Source organism: Pinus tabuliformis, chromosome 2_1 (genome assembly GCF_031772625.1).
Source record: "Pinus tabuliformis cultivar Carrire ecotype Pingquan chromosome 2_1, CPIR1, whole genome shotgun sequence".
Taxonomy (NCBI): domain Eukaryota; kingdom Viridiplantae; phylum Streptophyta; class Pinopsida; order Pinales; family Pinaceae; genus Pinus; species Pinus tabuliformis.
This window is the reverse complement of record NC_142299.1, coordinates 155,456,732-155,474,235: the sequence shown is the minus strand read 5'-3', so window position 1 is coordinate 155,474,235 and position 17,504 is coordinate 155,456,732.

Below are 17,504 nucleotides of genomic sequence, written 5' to 3'. Positions count from 1 at the left end.
CCCTATTTTATACCTCAATCTTCATTAGTTGATTGCGAGAGATTCTATGGATTATTTCTCATGTAGTCTAGACTAGGTAGGAGATCTACCCCTCCTCTTTCTTTTCATACCATTCTTTCACTGTTTCATGCAAGTTTTTAGGGTTTTTAGGGCCCCTGGGGTTTGAATTTTTTGCCCTAGGACCAATGCAAACTTTCATGTCAAAAACTATGCTGGGGAGCACCTAGATTGAAGGGATTCTGCACTGTAGTGCAGTGCCTCCTTTCCTGGGCTGTGCTGGGCAAGTTTCCCAAACTTGTTTCACCAAAATGACCAAAAACTTCTTCCGTTTTTTGCATGAAAAGGATCCTAACTAAGCTTATGGTTTGATTTCAGGATTTCATCGGATCAGAGTGTCTATTACCTGGTGAGAAAGAGAGCATGAAGAACAAGACATGGTTGCCCTAAATGATCTGGGTACAATTGAGGCCCTCAAAAACTGTGGGTTGCTCAAATACTTCAAGTTGTCTAGAATGAGGCAACAATCAGAACTATTGCAATCCTAGTTCATGCATGGGATCCGACAAATTAGGCTTTTCACATAAGAGACAAATTTGTCCCTATTTTTATCAATGGTGTTTACTTCCTTACAGGGTTTTCGAGACATGGTGCCCCCATATATCTTTTAGGTGCTTCCTGTGGAGGGGAGTCAGTGAGGGACTATGTTTGAAAATTTTGTCGGCCAAGTACACAGCCTAGCAAGGACAGAAAGATAATCATCAAGGATATTTGTGATTTTCCTTTGAGAACAATCCTTTTCACCATCACCAAGTTGTCAGGTAGTGTGACACTTCAGTTGACAAACAGATCATATGTTCAATATGCACTTAAGTGTCTTGAGCCAAATTTATTCAACTGGTGTGAGGCAGTACTTTCTTCATTGAAAGAGAAGCTAACAAAGGTAAAGAGTGGTAAGAGCAAGAAATTTAGCTATGGATCGCTCTTAATCGCCTTTACCTTAGAAAGAATTCCATTGATGCAACCCCAGCATGTAACACTAGGTGTAGTTGGTCCTAGAGATCCAAAGATGCAATGGTGGTTCGAATTGATGGCTAGACATGCTGGTCAGTCATCGATTACATTTAGCACTTCATTCTTCAATTGGATTGATCATCAACACATTGTCATTGAGGAGCATCCATATTCAGGGATGGATTTTTGTGGAGATCCAGAGTTGAGTCTACCAATGGGTGCTCAATGGGGTGCTATACGTAAATTATTTTTTACTAGAATGTTTTTTGATTTTCAAGTTTCTACATGTTTTTGTGTTTTTATGTTCCAACACTAAACTAAAATCATTCTCATGAATGCAAATGTGGGTACTGTTCGACCTATGAGGCACTAACAGGAGGCAGGTGGGCCAGCGTGGAGAAACATTGAAAGAGAAGTTCTCCAGGATTTGGATTTGGTCGAAACCTTGGTAGAGTTGCAAGATCATGTGGAGGGATTAACCCTTGGTATTTCAGATGTTCGGAACGAGGAGTTACCTATGAGGCTGCAACACCATACTATTGGTGTTCCAGGTCATTGGATGCGACTTTTGCACATGATAACTTAGGCTGTGACCTATTATCAAGAGCATCACTAGGTCTACTTAGGATGTTTTTTGCATGCATTTTGATTTTTTAGGTCAAATGACCAAACATGTCTTGGACACAAATTTTGAAATTTTTTTTAAAACATTTATCTATTTAACTTTTAGAGTCTTTATATGTATGGCTATGTGCAATAATATTCAACTAATGATGTGAATTGAAAATTTACTTTTACACGTATCACAAATGTCCATTTAACACATAGTTTGTTAATGAATCGGTTAATGTGTTAAAGTTTATGGAAATATGTTGATATTCAATGTACTCAAAATGTCTTTCCAAAATACGAACTCTAAGGAACATATGAAGAATTGTTGGGTTTCAGATGGTATAAATGTTTGTTAGTTACAGTACGACGAGTTGTGAGTCCAACCTAATGATGATTTGGCAGATTCCAAGTGAAATGGCATCAGAGAGAAGTTTGATCAATGCACTATACTCAGTGATATTGTTCGTCAGTCGACTGATACAAATCCCTTGAAAATTCACTAACTCGCCACTTGGAGCAAAAATGGCCCATGCTGCAGAAGATAGGTTCTGCATACTAGAACTAGCACCATCGACATAACGAACAAATGGTTCCAAAGGTTCTGACATATGCAACAAATGGAAAGAGGATTACTTAACCACATAAAAAACTTTAAAAGACACACTGACACACACACACACAATTAAAGCATATATACAATGAGTTTTACTACACTCAATTAAGCATAGTAATGTTTGAGATACAACCCATTTTGGGGCTATGACAATGGAATTCCATCATAATCCACCAACTTGTAGGTACCTTTTTCCAGAACACGCTTGACAATATAAGGACCCATCCAAAGCAGTTCAAATTTCCCTGCTCCTAGCTTATCATCTTCCTAATCGTAAAGAAAGACCAGGTCTCCTTTTGAGAAAACATGAGGCTTGACATTTCTGTCATATTGCACCTTGATTCGTTTCTTATGCACTTCGTTAGCTAATGCGTCTTCATGACGGGTTTCATCCAGATTGATAAGTTCCAAGAAACGTGCTTCTTCTTTAGAAGTGTCGGGTAACAGGTCAATCGCAAGTTTGAAAGATGAAATTTCACATTGTATCGGCAAGATTGCCTACAAACCATACACTAATTGAAAGGGTGTGAATCCAGTTGCATTTATCACCGAGGCTAGATATGCCCACAGGGCAGAGTAGAGGATTAAATGCCAGTTTTGTTTATGAACCCATATCATTCTTGGAATCATTCGCTTTAGGACTTTGTTAATGGCCTCAGTCTATCCATTCGCTTGCAGATAATAAGGGATAAAACTATCATGTGAAAGTCCTAACTTGGCAGTCAACTCAGCCATGATGTGACTGTGAAAATTTGGCCCATGATATGTAACTATAGCCCATGGTACACCAAACAAAAAAACATGTGGTTGAAAAAGAAAAGAGCATCCATCTCACCACTGTTGTTTAATGTTGGCATCGCCTCATCCCATTTGGTAAAATAGTCAACGACGACTATAATTTACACATGCCCCCCAGCCAAGGTGGGGTTACATGTCATGAAGTCAATGCCCATTTGGAAAATGGTCCAACAACGATGACAGGATGCAATGGTGCAGGTGGTAATCCAGCTTTACAGTCATAGATCTGGCATCCGTGACAACTTCTAATAGCAATTATGCAATCTTTGAATATGGAAGGCCAGAAGTAACCAGCACGGAGAATTCTCTGCATGGTAGCATAACCAGATAAGTGTCCACCACAAGCACCTGAATGGAAATCATTCAAAACTTTCTCAGTTTCCTCATGAGTGAGGCACCTTCATAAAATCGTATCGATACCACGACAATAAAGAGTGTCTCCAATGATCAGATAATATTTGGCTTGGTATTAGATACGTCATTGTTTCCAGTGAGAGGTATCTGGTTGGAAATTTTGGGTCTAGAGATAAATCAGTATATCTCCATACCATGCATTAGATGACGAAATCAACAACATAGACTCATCCAGAATTGATGGTTCTGATGTTGAATCAATGATATTTGAGGGAAGGTCACAAAGAAGCTCGGTGAAGACTAGAGATTTCTTTGACTTGGATTTGATGAATTCCAAATCAAACTCTTACAAAATGACAATCCATTTTGAGTATTTTCCCCCCAGCAATTGACGTGACAAAAAATATGTCATAGGTTTTCAATTCAAAATGACAATGGTCTTTTGGAGCATGATGTAGTGGCAAAATTGTTGTACAACTTGAACAAAAACCAGAGCTAACTTTTCAACATAAGAGCACTTAACTTCTGTATCATTGAGAGCACTTAACTTCTGTATCATTAAATAATATATCGAACTTTCAATCCCATCTTCTTCTTTGACTAAAACCATTCCAACGGTTGTATCTGCAGCAGTGAGATACATGAAGTAGTCGTTTTGATAATTCGGGGAATACATTAATGAGGCTCTAATCAAGGTATCTTTAAGAGAATCAAAGGAAGCTTGTGCAACCTGGTCCCAATGGAAGGGTATCCCCTTTTTCAATAAACGAGCAAATCCTTTAGCCATTTCAGTATAATTGGGAATGAACCTCCCAAGAAAGTTAGCCTTCCATTGGAGTCTTTGTAACTGTAATAGATTGGAAGGTGGAGGAAAATCAAGGATTTCCTGAACCTTTAGTGGATCAAGTTGAATTCCCTCCTTAGACACTATGAACCCAAGAAAACGACCAGAACCAAAACACACATTTGTATGGATTGAGTCATATTTTGTAGTGTAAGCATTGTAAAAATATAGCTCTCAAATGCTGCGGGTGATCAATCTGCTTTCGTGAATGAGAAGTTAAATCATCAAGATATGGTTGAATAATATGTTTGATGTCACGGAAGGCATAGTTCATTGCCCTCTGAAAATTTTCCCTTGCGTTCTTCAAACCAAAAGGGAGTTTCCTATAAGAGAATGTACCCCATGGACAAATCAAAGAAGTTTTAGATTGGTCCTCTGGGTGGATATTGATCTGATTATAGAAGGAAAAACCATCCATAAACGAGAATATTTCACATGCTGCACATTCATCAATAATCTAGTCAATAAAGGGAGTAGGATAATTATCTTCTGGACAAGCCTGATTAACATCCCTATAATCGACACACACTCATATTGTCCCTTGTTTCTTCATGACATGAACAATATTGGAAACCCAATAATAAGAGGAAGAGGGTAAATGAAACTAGAGTGAATTTTTTTTTCAACTTCTATGTTAATAGCATCAGCCCTCTTCGGATGAACATAATGGAGGCACTGTCGCACTGGTTTGACATCATGATACATTTTGATTTCATGTTCAACTATACTAGAGTCAATTCCTGGCATCTCCTCATATGACCATGCAAATATATCTCGAAATTCACGAAAGAGAGTACGGTAAACATCAATTTCTGATGGAGAACAAGATTTGCCAACGTGAATGTTTTCTACAATGTTAGGTTTGGTCGAAATATTGATAGAAATAGTTTCTTCAATATTTGACAGGTTTCGCTCGGAATCTATTGTGTCTATGAAAAAAAAAATTGAGAGGAAATCGACAACTGAAGGGTGATAAAGTTTGTTTGAATAATCTTCAACATGATCTGGAAGATGAGAATGATGATGATAATCTTCCCATGGTTCTCCTTCCATCATCATTGACTGGACGATTTCTTCATTAGTATAAAATATACGTGAAAAGGGATCAAAAGAAGTACCAAATTCTAATGAACGATCTACTCATACAATTGACGAAGATGGATTTGGGTTCGCCGCATAATCCTGAAAGATTTATTGCTATGCTAGCTCAATAGGGCTTAGTGACATGATTTCATTACTACTATCGACTTCAAAACTATTGGTAATATTCCTTAAGTCAGATGAAGTGGAAGATATCATGTTGCAAGTCTCAACTTTTGCCACTTCTGCCAAATTCGATGGTGGTGGTAGTGAAAAAGTACCCATTCGAGAAGAATCTTTTAAGAGACCTACACCAATGCTTTGAAGAGATAGCGGGGGTCCATGTACCGATGGAATGCTTCTAGTAACCTGTGAATTAGAGGCGAAGAAGGTGAGTTGGTCGATAACTGTGATTCCACCTTTATGAGGGAATGCAATCATATGCAAGTATGTTGAACAATAGCCATAGCATAAACCCATGGTTTTCCTAGTAAAATGTTATAGTCAAGGGGTCCATCAACAACCTCAACTTCAACAGTTATTGTTTTGCCTCCTAGTTCGATTTGTAGATTACTTAATATCCTACAAGGCATATATGTGTGACCGTCAAAAGCTTTTAATGTTGTTGGTGAACGTGACAAAGGCAGTGAGCCAAGTGTTTTCCAGCAACTCATAGACATTATACAAGTAGATGCCCCCTCGTCAATAATGGTTCGATGAACAAGTTTATTCAAGGCATTTACATGAATTAGAAATGCTAATTGTGCTGGTAATTGCGGTGTATAACCTGCATGGTTAAAAACCCCAAGATTGGAATCAGTTGGATCGATTCCACCAATTGTTGACAACAAAGCCTGCTTTTGGGAGGGACAGTTCTGAAGTACCTCGAGCATAGACATAGTAGAAGGTGACTGAGCCAAATGTGAAGGTTAACAGGAATCCTTCGCGCAAGATATCCCATTCATTTGTGCCATGGCAGAGCTCCGTTTCTATATACCAATTGATGGGTATAATATCCAGGGTATGATAGAATAGGTGCACCCACTCATGTTGTGGCTCTTCCCCATAGACCTTTGTCCATTTTGTGAGGTGTACACGTGGATCATCCCATCCGTCATACTTGTATTTTAACCACATCTGAGGCTTCCCAAACCACATGCGCATCATCCTTCTACATTCGCGCCAATCCTCAAAATTTCGTTGGTGCGTACCCCACCATCTTGTGGGCGTAACTTGCAGTACCCATTTTAGAGCGTCGAAACGTTGTTGTTCCAGTACTTCTCTTTCAAATTTGTTCAGGAAGTCATCCACCTCGCTTAACCTGTCATACGTAGGTAGATCTCTTACCTTTGTTGCTACGCAGTGTAGCGACCTCGTCATCATGTTATAGTTGAGCATGGTTACCTTGTGTAACCGATTATGCCATCTTTCTATCTCTTTGTCAAAATCTGAGGTGCAAGAGCTTTCACGCTCCCATGAGATTCAGCTGTCCGTGATCGGATTTACCCAATCTTACTCGCGCGTGGTTATCTTGTAGATGTAGTCTAGATCGCCGTCACTATCGTAGTCGCACACTGGCTTCATGTAGCATGATTCTTCTGCAGGGTCTAAAGGTACCACCACACACAGAGACTTTTTCTCAAAAATCATCTTGCGCTTCTTCAAATTTATCACTCCATTCACGTCAGTGGCCCAATCTATTCCTAATAATGCAGGGTAGGGATTGCTGTGATCAACAATTTCTATCACTTTGAAATTTGCTAGCGTGCTTACTCCTTCGATATCTATTGTGATTTCCTAAAATCTCCCCATAGGTAGGATCTTTTGCTGGTTCGCCATCCACAGTTGGATAGGAGACCATTGCAATGTAGGCCTACCCATGCGCTCCCATGTCTGATTTGGCAGGATGTTCGCGTCCGACCCTAGATCCAGAATCACTTGGTCCATCTCATATTCGCTAATCTGCGCAGTCAATCTTATTTCCCTTCCTATTCACATCGTGTGCTTCCTGAGCTTCTGGACTACACACAGTTTTCTTGGCGTGGTCCCAATGCATCTATTTATGAGTTCTTGCAGCCCCTTTACAGCCTTGCTGTCACGCAGTAGCTTCATGCATGTCTCCAAGAATATAGTGAGCATCAATGGGTCCATTTCCACCTCCATTCTGTCTTTACTTCCTAAAGTGGAGGAATCAATGAAGCTCCTCTTAGCTTCGATGAAGGTCTCCTTAGCACGCTCCAAATCAAATTCTAGTTCCCTCGTTGGAGCCTTGTGAACCTAGGTACATTCTTCAGGTTGCTTGCCTTTGTCATCTCCTATCGTAATTCCACTTCAGAGCATGATATTTACATTAGGGTCTTCCTCGCGTGGCTCAGACCTCATCATTTGCAGGTTCTGAATCAGGGGAGGTTGGACTGCTCCTTTATCGCGCAACCTCGCTATCAGCGTGGTAAAATCCTCCGTCTCATGGTAAAAAAATGTAAAATACAAGCATGATGGTCACATCAAATTCCTACAATCGCGGTCATAATGTCCTAGCCCTCGGCAATTGTAACATATCAGTTGTCCGCGACCTCTTCCTAGTCCTCCTCCACCTTGGCCTCATCCGCGTCCTTCAAATCTAATGTGCACCATTCCTGTGTTTTGATCAAGGGCCCGTGCTTCGGCCTGAACTCTGAGGTAGGAGTTCGATATATCATCAGTTCATAACTTCGACAGGTGCGCTCATCATGTCCTACCGACCTACAGAAATTACAGAACAACTGCTGTGAATTCTGCGTATACTTCTGTAATAGATGGTAGTTTTTTGTAGCATGATTTCCTCCTATCTGAAAAATTGTGCACCATAGTGCAGGTGCCGCGCTTGGTCCTTCTTGTGCCTCTGGTCTTAGTGGCATTGGCCCTCTTCCCGCAAGGTAATTCGCGAATACCAGGTAATGGTCCTTGTCGTGCCCCTGACACTTGCATTTTATGCACCATACCTCATCGTGCATCTCTAAGTGGGTTGTCCTATCTTATTTCAAACTCTGCATCTCCAGACACAATTTTTTCAACTGCACGTGAACCTATTGAACTCCCAGGTTAGGATCTTGTATCAGAGTCTCGTGCAATCTCACCGTGACCTCCAAAGCCTCATCCTGAGTGGTTAACCTTTGTTGTGACAACGTGTTTCGTAGATGTGACATTAACGATGCCACAAACCATTCGCGATGTTGCCCATCTGTTAACTCATGTTCACTTCATGAATTGTGCACTTCAATCTTTGATCCAACTCCCATGGGGTTTCACCTAGTAGCATTATGATCTCCTTGAATCCAATGATCGACTGTGCCTTGGACTTTGGCCGGCTAAATTCTTTGTTTAGCACAGTTTGGATATCCGTGATCCCCACATTCAGATTATCATTAAAATTCTTAATGTACTAGGTCAGTGCGCGATCCTACAGAGCGCTAACCAACATTACCTTCTTTATATTGTCATCCGTGACACCCTGTGCTTCCCATACAACTTTTATTACGAACCAAAACTGGTCTGGATCTTCATTCCCTACTCCCTTGAACATTGGTAGCTTTATCACGCTTTGCTTTCCGGTGGTGGCAGAGGTGGTATGGGCGAAGACGGGGGTGAAGATGGTGAAATTGGTGGTGGTGTGGGTGGGGGTGGTATGTACGGAATTCTATGTCTTATCAGATTGATTTCAGTTCTTGGCGAGACCTTTTCGAGCTCTTCTTCACCCCCTCGTGGAGGTGAAATCAAGGGGCTAGTTTCTAGTTCTGTGCTACCTTCATTTTTGTAGATTCTCCCACTTCACGTGACCCCAAACATCAATTTATTCGCATAAATTTCTTTTCACACAGTAGCATTTTAATGCAAGTGTTTAAAGATTTAACGTACTTACCTCGTTGTCCCTTGAGGAAGCATTGTTCTGCCTTGCTATAGCTGACTGATGTATCTACCGCGAATTTGGTGATGAATCCTCCTATGATTCGATCGAGCCAATGATCGATAGTGTTTGCGATCTTATCTTCCAATGCTTCCAATCTGCGCACCAATTCTAGAGTCCACATAATAGGTTTGTCGAGTTTATAACTTCCTTGGTTATCTACTAGCTTTACGATCCACTCATAAAACTCAGTGGGAAAGGATGCAAAGACAATTTCATGGATCTCCGTATACAAGTAGCAATCTAACCACTCTTCCTTTGATAGTTGCAGATTCTTGTTTTCCTATGCCGCAAACTCGTGAATCTTTCTATCCAACCAATCTTCATTTCCTTTCTTTGTCGAATTCCAGTGATATGACATTAGACATCTCTATGCAGATCCCGATCCTAGCAACAAAACCATTTTTTAGCTTGTTAGGGCCTAACCCAGGTTCAGAGTTAGTTAGCCAAACAAATCCCTATACTAATGGCCCTTTCGGCAACAGTCCCCGGAGCACGAACTGAAGTCTCACCTGAAGTAGTATGGGAGGGTGCTAAAACTAGGTTTCCACACCCTTGAGATGTATGAGAGGTACAACTAGTTCTCTGTTTGTTCCTGTTATGAAACCAGCTCACAAAAAGATAGAAAAGAGAGATCAACGCCTTATAATTCAGCCTCTTCGAGGGGGCAACCTCCTTTACATTACATAAATGAACAATTCTTGGATGATACAAATGAAAAGACCTCCTTTCTACATATAGGAGTCTAAGGGGTTATAACATAATCAGAGCCGACATAACAATAATAATGTAAGGGCACAATAATAACAATAGTGGGCTTCTATGTGGCACAATAGTAGCAATATGGGCACTACATGGGTACATCAATATAATAAGTGGGTTGTACTAATAATAATAAGGGGTTACACTAGTAGTATAGGGGCCTAACATGCCCCTCTCCTTCAAAAAGTGTTGTCCTCAATGCTTGAGTAGTTCTTGATGCTTCTGTATAAAATTCTTGTCCTCCCATGTGGAATCTTCATCGGGTAAGTTCTTCCACTTGATGAGATACTCTGAAATTGATCGATTTCATAGCTGTTGGGTTCTTGTTTCTGTGACTGCTCCAGGTTCCACTATGATTTTTCCTTCCTCTTCAATTTTTGGCAATATTGTTTGAATTGGGATCTTTTGCAACTTTTGAATAAGTGACCATACTTCTTCGTCCTTCTTCCATTCATCCCTTGCTTTGTTTATCCAATCCAGTTGGATAATAGAAATAGCACAAAACAATGCTTCCACATCCTCATCCTTTCTTGAGAGTGCGTCTGCCACCACATTTTGCTTCCCTTTTTTGTAGATGATTTCAAAGTCATAACCCAACATCTTTGTGACCCACTTTTGTTGCTCTTCAAAGGATAATCTTTGTTCTAAAAGGTATTTAAGGCTATCATGATCCGTTTTTACCTTGAAGTGTCTTCCCATTGGGTAGGGTCACCATTTCTTAAGTGCATGGAGTATTGCCAACATTTCCTTCTCATAAATAGCTTTGTGTAAAAACTATCCCTTCATTGGACGAATTTCAAAAGAAATGGGTCTTTCATCTTGCATTAAAACAACACCAATTCCATTTCCTGAAGCATCACATTCCATAATAAATGTTTTTGTGAAGTCCGGTGTAGCTAGGACCGGTGCTTGGCACATTGCCTCTTTAAGATGTTCGAATGCCTTTGTTGCTTCTAGAGTCCATGAAAATGCATCTTTCTTCAATAATGTTGTTAGAGGTGCTGCTATTCTCCCATAATTCTTAACAAACTTGCGATAATACCCTGTCAACACGAAAAATCCTCATAGATGCTTTATGGATGTGGGAATTTTCCATTCCTTAATGGCTTTAATTTTGCTAGGGTCTACCTTAACTCCTTCATGAGATACAATATGACCTAGATATTCCACCTCTTGCACTCCATAGAAACATTTGGATCTTTTTGAATATAATTGTTTCTCCTCCAATAGTTGTAGCACCCTGTCAACATGTTCAACATGATCCTTCCAAGACTTGCTATAGATTAGTATATCATCAAAAAATACTAACACAAATTTTCTAAGGAATGGTTTGAAAATTGAATTCATCAAACCTTGAAATGTTGAAGGTGCATTGGTAAGGCCAAAAGGCATGACCAAAAATTCATAATGACCCTCATGAGTTCTAAATGCTTTTTCCGGAATGTCTTCAATCTTCATTTTGATTTGATGATATCCTGAACGAAGATCCAACTTGGTGAAGTAAATTGATCCATGCAATTAATCCAGTAATTCATCAGTGACAGGAATGGGAAACTTATATTTAATAGTGAGCTTGTTGAGCTCCCTATAATCTGGACACATGCACCATGATCCATCCTTCTTGTCCACCAATACGACTGGAGTAGAGAAAGAACTTTGACTTGGTTGAATTATGCCAACCTCTAGCATTTATGCAACCATACGTTGAATTTCACTCTTTTGGGCATAGGGATATCTGTACGGCCTGATGTTTGGAGGAACACTTCCTGGAATCAGATGAATAGCATGATCATGATCATGAATAGGTGGGAGACCTTTGGGAGTCTCGAATACCTTGGAATGATTTTCCAAGACTTTTTGGAGATCTACAGAAATAGATGATTCCACTGTGGACACATCTAGCAAACATAATTGTGCAATTACACCTCTTTGTTCCTTTTTTAGAAGCTTTTTCATACCATTAGAGTTGATTATCTTTCCTGGTTTCCCTGCAATACCCCTTAATTCAACTTCCTTTACTTCCACAGAAAATTTCATGAAAAGTTCTTGAAAATTAAAAGCTATTTTACCCAAGGATTGTAGCCATTGGACTCCTAGTACAACATCAACACCTCCCATTGGAATGGAAAGCATTGGGCTAGTCAATACATATTCTCCCATGGATAACTTGATATTATGGCACTTTCCCAAGCAATTTATTATTCCTCCATTTGCAACCATCACTTGACACTATGGTGATGGATATAAGAAGAAATTCAATTCTCTTGCTAACTTACAATGAATAAAATTGTGGGTACTTCCTGAATCAATCAACACTATTACCTTTTTCTTCTTGATTTGTCCTTCTATCTTGATGGTTTGAGGAGTGGTAATTCCCGCCAATGCATTACAAGATATGGTCGGATTCATTTCTTCTTTATCTAGGCTTTGTTTCTGGAGTATATCCTCTTCTTTTGACCTTTCTTGCTCCTTTTCTTCTTCCTCTTCACAATCTATGTAGAATAATTTATTCTCAGCACACTTATGACCTTTAGTGTATTTGCTATCACAACTGTAACAAAGCCCTTTTGCTCTTTTTTCTTCTAATTGTTGTGGTGTCAACCTTATAGGTTGTGGAAGACTAGCAGCAACAACACTTCCGTCTTTATAGTTGTGAGTGGTATGCTTCCTGGTTGCCATAATTTTGCTTTCCATTTTTCTTGCTAACCTGAATGCCTTCTCTAATGAATCAGGTTCCCAAAGGCGAACATCATGTTGGATATTATCCTTTAAAGACCCTATGAACACATCAATCCTATGCTCCTTTGGAATATCTTTTACCCTTATGTTTAATTTTTGGAACTCCTCAATGTGCTCCATTATTGAACCCTTTTGTTTGAGACTTATCAATTGGCTAAAAAAAGTGTTGCTTTTTGTATCCTCATAATGTGCTATCAATTCTTCCATAAAAATTGCCCAAGTGATAAATTGTTCATGAGAGCAAAGCCATTGATACCATACAAACTGATTTGGTTCCAAATATAAAGTTGCAATATGTACCTTTTGTGTGTTTTTCACATTATTGAGATCGAAAAATTGCTCCATCTGTAATATCCATGTTGCGGGATCCTTGCCATCAAACTTACTCATATCGATTTTTGGAATATGGTGGGTCTTTGATCCAACATTAGAATCTATGGAATCATGATTAACATTTCTTTTGTTCTCATCATGAGTTTCCTTTACTACCCTTTCACCATTAGTGACCCTTTCTTGTAGCAACTTATTCATATTTATCTTCAATTCTTCCATGTCTGTCTTCAAATCTATCTTCAAATCATCCATCTTAGCTTCCACGTCATTCATATTAGCTTCTACACCTTTATCTAAACAATCCATCTTAGCTTCTATGCCTTTCTTTAAACCATCCATCTTAGATTCTGTTCCTTTTTGTGCAAGGGATAGTTGTTGCACTTGGTCTTGTAATTTTGATATATCATGTTGCATTTCTTCCTCTTCTTCATGAGTCATGGTAGAGCTTTCAGGTTCCTTACTAGGTGTTTTCATTTTCTTTCCTCGGGGCATCAGTTACCAATAATAATTCTCTACTATTCCCTTTGAATTCCTTCAAAATAAATTTTCAAACCAAGCTTAAGCAAAAATTTAAGAAAATCTACACACCTTTTTTCACTTTGTAGGAGCTCGATATTTCCTTTGATGTATCTCTGTACTTTCCAATAATATAGATATGAATTTGTGACCTACAGTAGCCCTCTGTGTCCTCTTTCCAATGCCACAAGTCTGACCCAAATTGGATTCTCCAAGGAAGAGTTATGCGAAATCTCCCACAATGACTTGATTATAGACTAGTTCAGTAGAGCGAACTTGTACGACTTGCCACGAGTCACTGTTTCGACCTATGGATCTAAAAAATGCATATCACAAACTACAGTCCATCCTCTTTCTATACCTTCTTATGAAATTTCAATCCGATCCCCAGAGAGAAAGTTATGATGCTTTTCCCCAGGTCACCTGTTTGGAATGTAATTCAGGATTCTGCAAAAAGACCAACTTCCTCAGATCATATCTATGCAAATATGGCGCAAACAGATATGAAATTTGTACCCGAGGTTCAGCACGATTTCTTCTCAAATGGGTTTTTTTTGCAACTTCTGAAACATCGCAGAAAACAAGTTATAGCAAAAATGCCACGATGACCTGTTTGGAGCAGCGAAACCCTAAAATCCAAAGCTCTGATACCAAATGTTATGAAACCAGCTCACAAAAAGATAGAAAAGAGAGATCAACGACTTATAATTCAGCCTCTTTGAGGGGGAAACCTCCTTTACATTACATAAATGAACAATTATTGGATGATACAAATGAAAAGACCTCCTTTCTATATATAGGAGTCTAAGGGGTCATAACACAATCAGAGCCGACATAACAATAATAATGTAAGGGCACAATAATAACAATAGTGGGCTTCTATGTGGCACAATAGTAACAATATGGGCACTACATGGGTACATCAATATAATAAGTGGGTTGTACTAATAATAATAAGGGGTTACACTAGTAGTATAGAGGCCTAACAATTCCTGCGCGTAGGTCACTTCACGCACTTCCCGTTCCCCGTGGCCTGATACATTGCCTTCGCGCAACCCTAACCAAGGGTTTTGCCGCGCTCTATGCTATTACCCGAGATCTTACTTATCTTCCCATGTTAATTAATTACCTTCGCCTACTTGAATGTCTTAAATTATAATTAGCAATACAAGACATTTATACACGATCACGAAGTAAATAAACAACATACTTGCAAATTATATCCAATCATACATTAAACCAGGAAAATATACACATAATTATAGCAAAACTTCTCTTTATTGATTCTCCCGATTGTTACAGACTCGACCTACCCTGCACACTCAGCTGTAGTGGTCTGTGTACTCAACTGCGAACTAGTAGGCCTCTGCGCAATCAACTGCAGAGCCTTCTCCTACTCTACGACCCACAGACACACTTTATACTTCGACTCAATCACTTAGACGTCTCATGCTTTTCTTTTATTCCTCTATTAGTTAGTTATCTTTTACACTTAGATCCACTGTCTATTTATACAATCCCATGGTCCACGGACTATGGGTAGGTCTATCCAGCTGACATTACATTACAAAAACTAGGGTAGACAACCCTGTGACTCTATTATACTGTCACGCCCTGCGCCCACAATTCGCGAAGCTTTTACAAAAATATTCGGTCAAAACTTGGGCTTTAAGCTCAAAAACATACCTTGGGGGGATTCCATGCCCAACAAGTAACCTCTATCAACAAAAGCCTTTTTAGGGGTATTGTTTCTCTTACAATAATTTTGGACATAAATCCATAAATTTTATATGGCATGCAAGGAAACACGATGTGATGGGTAGCAGCAACACAAGAATGCACAAAAAGGCTAGGATAAGGTATTTTGGCTGCAATAGCACTTTTGGCAAAAGCGTTGTCAAAAAGAGTAACTCCTATGCTCTGTCTTAAGCCATGTTGAATTATACAACTTGAGAAATCTCATGCACAAGAGAGTTGGTTGGAGAAATGAGAAGGAATTGCATGCTGCTCAACATATGTATGTGAATGTAGCAGCTCGGGATTTGACAACAAGCACAAGCATTGAAGTTGAGAAGTAAAAAAGAGAAAGATGAAAAGAGGAGGAAGAAATCAGAAGAATGATCCTCTTACCTATGTGATGGACCCCACTGTAAGGAAAAAAGTCTTCAACAGGATTTGGGTGAAGAAAGAGGAGGTGAAAGACAAGATTCCTCTATCCATGTGAAACCAAGAAGAAGCCCAAAATGGAAAAAGGAGAAGATAGAGAGAAATGAGTTTGTCAAGACTCGGTCATTGAAGGTCTAGAAGAAGAAGGAGGATGATATACTCAGAGGGAGTAGATCCTCTATTTCTTTTCAGTGAAGGAAGAGAATGGCCTCAAGGGAGGTAAAATAAGTTAGATGTAGGAAACTAAAAGGAATGAATAGAAAGGTGCATCTGATTAATGATGGTATGGTTGTGTTTTCTTGCTGATTACAAGAGTAAATTGGTTTATTTTGAATATATCAGCATTGAAAAGGAGGAGTGCAACCAACATGAACAGTCCAAAACAATATCTTTTGTTTTGGGAAGAAGAAGACGATAGGCTACAATGGAACTGTGGAATGACAGAAAGCTCACAGTCAAGTGAGGTCCATGGGATCATTCCCCATGAAGAGGTAAGAAAGAAGTTGCAGGAAATCATAGAGTATTGGCTCAGGGGGAGTTGCTTTGATAAGAAGTAGAAGGAAACAATTGGCAACCTTATGAAGGAATATTGTTGATAAAATGAATGGTTTGCATCTTGGGTGAAATACCCTTATTTCATTTAAGTTGTGAGTTTTATTATGCATAGTAGTCTTGTGTTCATGAAACAAAATTGGTGCAAGATTTTCATCTCCCTTAACTCTCAATTGGTATCTTTTTCATGTCTCATGGAAAAGATTCATAAGTTTTTGAAAAACTTGAAATTTTGGATTAAAATGTTTTTTTTTGAAAAGGGTGTTTTATGGATGCAATCAAATTATTAGCCTACTTATGTTTGGGAGAAGATAAAATACATTTGAGCAAGAACAGGGAACAATGCAAAGAGGAAAATGGTATAGAGTAGAAACTAGAAAGAGGTCTCATGGAAAAGATCCAAAGAATTTCATAGAAACTTGCTATAGCCCTCTTTTTAGTGAATTTGAAAGTGAAAGAGAAGAGAACCCTGAGGTAAATCCACAATATACACTATGTCAATTGGTAGTGTTGGGCTCATGACGAGTAACCTTGTGTACAAATGGACATTTATTTCTAAAATAAAGTATTATAGTTTTCCTTATACATTGTTCCATTTGTATCATTTCCTTTGGTGCAACTGGTGTTAGGCACAGCTGAACTTGGCCCAAGTTTTGATCAAAACTCTGCATTTTAGGGAGTAGAGTGCATAGTACCATAGAGATATGTACCACACGATGATCTAAGGGCTTCGAGGTGGGTCGAAGTCCCTTATTTTTTTAACGGGTTTGGGAAATAGTTGATTGTTTTTAAAAGGACCATGGTATTTTGATGTACCCGTTGATGTAATTAGTACATATAGGAGAAACGAAGTAATTCGAAGTAATAATGATATGATACGAGCATAAGAAAATATCTATGTAATCTGTGTTGGGGTATTGAAGGAAAGGCTCCACAGGTGAGTGCGCAGAGACCTAAAGTATGTAGCTGAGTGTGCAGACACCTGCAACTAGGTGCGTCAGTCGAGGAATTGTATGTTGTTTCAAAGAATTAATATAAGAAGTATAGTTTTGATGGACATAACTTGTGTATGATTATTGTGCATATTTTTCTTTCTGTTTAGTATTTTGGTTTAGGGTTGTTAATGACGTGATTAAGTAGATAATCCATCACCATGAAGTAAAGAATAAAGTGTTAAGTGA